The 3,241-nt window shown below is 35.6% G+C and overlaps 1 long non-coding RNA gene across 1 annotated transcript in view; it reads left to right on the top strand.

The window, feature by feature from the left end:
- The first annotated feature begins 2,041 nt into the window (after positions 1-2,041).
- LOC107088838 overlaps positions 2,042-3,241 on the top strand; it is a 3,436-nt gene continuing 2,236 nt past the window's right edge. The window contains exon 1 of the long non-coding RNA XR_001481399.1: positions 2,042-2,195. This is a non-coding gene — a long non-coding RNA (uncharacterized LOC107088838). The remainder of the gene's footprint in view (positions 2,196-3,241) is intronic.

Raw genomic sequence — 3,241 nt, 5'->3', positions numbered from 1 at the left:
CTGGACCCCATCCCAAACAAGTTATTTAAGGACATTTTCCGTATGATTTGCACCCTTATTTTGGATATGATGAATCCACACCAGTACAGGAATATGTGCCAGAGGCTGTTAAGGTAGCTGTAACCAAACCTTTAGAGGACTAAGCAAATCATAAACATCTAAAGTTCTTATTTAAAATGATTGAGAAAACAGTTGCTAATCAAGTGTGTGAATGTTGACACCATTTTTACCTATGTGAAGAGTTTCAGTCATGTTGAAAGCCAATCTTGGCATCCAAAATCACTGGTAAATTCAATAAATTTATGGACTTGTCTGTATTTATCCTGTTAGATCAGGCGCTGTATTCATTGCAGTGAATAAAGCTGTTCTCCTAGAAAGGATTGAACATTATGTAGGGATTCAGGAAACAGCAAAAAAATGGTTTGAATCCAATGAAGTTGCTGCTCACTAAAACAAGGGAGGCTCTATGGTGTTAATCAAATCCAAATGTCCTGTTTTGCATAAATATATTTTTATTTAAAAAATGTAGAAACACACACATAATAGCTGTAAATAGCTGTTGTGAAGTGTTTTGAAAGTAATAAACTAATAAAATAAACTTCTGGCCCCTGTCAATCAAAAATCCTTAAGTATGTTTGCCAATCAGCATGGAGGAGCCAGCTTCCCGGTCCGCGTCTGCTCCATAGACTCCCTAAGAGGTTTAGCCTGACTTGAAGTGACATATTTTTGGTGCGTTATCCAATCAGGGCTCTAATTTCTTGCTGTTAACTTTAATAGAGGAAGGCTCAAACCTCAACAGGGATATCAGGGTTCAGTGCTTCTTTCTTTGCTCAATATCCCTTTTAAACTTGTAGAATTTCAACACAGCATAGAATAAGCTTCCATAACAGCTTCATTCATTCATAAATCCTGATGAAACCAATTAGTCTCGGGGATGTCTTGAAGATGTAAAAAGTTTCCCTTTTAAATTCAGACAAGACGGGATATCGTATATCAAAGATTGGATTGTCCTGTTTACAAACTGCAGGTTAACAGTGTGGTAGTTAAGTACCTTGAGATAAGATTGTGAATTGGCAATAATACTGAATTAAACTGAACCTTGCAAAAAAAAAAAAATATGTGCAATGTTTGCAGGATTTACTTATCTACTTGCATAATGGTTATGTAGAATTAAGATTACTTTTAAAAAGTATCTTGACCATTCTTCACATTACATATCTGACATATTTTTTATTAAGTTGTTTTCTAATTTAATAATCCCTGTTTGTGCATGTTTTGTGCATATATATCCCTCACTTGATCTGCTACTAATATGTTTAATATTAGTCGATTTTAGATAGTGAACTTTTTCCATGATCTTACTCAGTAAGTGGCTAATTTCCATACTGAGTAAGTGGCTCATTTCCAGCTTAATGGAAATGAGCCACAGTGGCTCATTTCCATTAAGCAGCTGCTGTCTCCGAGACTAGAGTCAGATCAGTTTTTCCCACTTTATTGTGCAGTTCATAACAGCCAATCTATATGTTTTTCCAAGCAGTAAGACCAAAATCATTTAAATGAAGAAAAACGAATTGCTGAAATAATGAAAAAAGGATCTAAATGACAAACCAGCAACACAGTAAAATATTGCGCACCTTTAACTGTTTTGAGAGGCTTTAATTTTGAAATTCCACATCAGACGGACTGTATTTTCACCCTGAAGTGGAATCAGTAAATAGAAACAAAGTTTTGGTTTAGCAACAATAGAGATTAAGTTCAAATAAATTGGACTTCTGACATAAAGAGCACATATTAACCACGCAGGACAGTAACTAAATAAAGGCATTAAAACTATTTGCATAAATCCATGTTAACAACACATGTTCAATTTGTCTGTTTTATTTTGAAAGTCCAAGACAGCGTTGCTACCGTATTTCATGGTGTATGCGTGATCGATAAAAACTTAGTGAGACTGTCTTAAAGCTATGGCAGGTCGTTTTGCCATAGCGGCATGCGCATCACAAATTGCGGTTGATGACGATTGTGCTGATGTCACTTGCAGTATAAATCACCACCTTGGACCCCCTGTTTGAATCACTTTTGCAACTATTTTCCACCCATCTGGAAGTGCTGCCTGATCATCAACCAGCAAGATGACCAAACTTTGCGTCGCTTTGCTCTCAGCTCTGGTGCTGGCTTTGTGCCTCTCACTTCAGGTTAGTTTGCTCTTTAAATATAATTTTCTAAATTTATAGATTTTTTTTTTTTCGGTGAGTGCATTTGATTATTCATCTTTTGAGGACTTAATTAAAAGGATAAACTCCTGCTTTTGATCTCTAGTGGCATTTTAAGAATTTCCCTAATGTCAAATTTGAATTTAGGAAGTCTGCGCTCTCCTTTGGTATTAGGGCTCCTCTTTACCTGTGGATAGAGGCGACAGAGGACGTTTGAAACCTTTTTTCCCCCCCTCTTTCTCAATAAATCAGAGATGAATGGTCCTGCAGCAGCATTTTATGTATTTATTAAAGCTGTATCTACCTGTTAATGGTCAATATCATATGTTAGATGCCAATTAAGTGCCAAGTAATCTGATTACTTGGTGCTGACAAGAGTGAACTGTTGCAACAGACCCTGTCCCTGGGGCTGCTGCACCATTTCATCAGTCCATCTAATTGCATAAATCAGCTTCTGTGTTTTTTTTTGTTTTTTATTGTTCTGATAATGTTTATTCTATGACAAAATGCATATGCAGAGACCTCCCAAAATTAAACATTTACATTTTGAAACTTTTTCAAATACCATTAATAAATAGCCTAAATCAACACCGCAAAAACACAACTTATTAAGATGCTCGTGGCATCAAAAAAAGCCTGTTTTAAAATAATAAAACAAAAAGTTAGAAAAAAAAAGTGAGGAGTTTTACAGTTATGGACACTGCAATGTAAATAGAGCAGAAAAACAGATGAAGAAAAAAGAAAAAAGAGAAAAGATGAAAGAAAGAGGAGATAGAAAGGAGATAATTACAAAACATTTTCAGTCTGCTTCATCACCTGTAACGAGATGAAAAAAGAACAGCACAACCGAAAGACATGGTACGAGACGAGACATACAATAAATCAACACCTTGAAACTATCGCTAAAGTAATATTATTAAGTCTGCCATGTACTCTGTGTTACCTGAAGATATGAATTTGGGCTTTCTGTATGGAACTGAATCTCTTAAGTAGCTGGAGCAAAGCACCTGTAATTATTTGTAAGGGGG

Source organism: Cyprinodon variegatus, unplaced genomic scaffold (assembly GCF_000732505.1).
Source record: "Cyprinodon variegatus isolate N-32 unplaced genomic scaffold, C_variegatus-1.0 Scaffold230, whole genome shotgun sequence".
Classification (NCBI taxonomy): Eukaryota; Metazoa; Chordata; class Actinopteri; order Cyprinodontiformes; family Cyprinodontidae; genus Cyprinodon; species Cyprinodon variegatus.
This window is presented reverse-complemented; position numbering and strand designations above follow the sequence as displayed.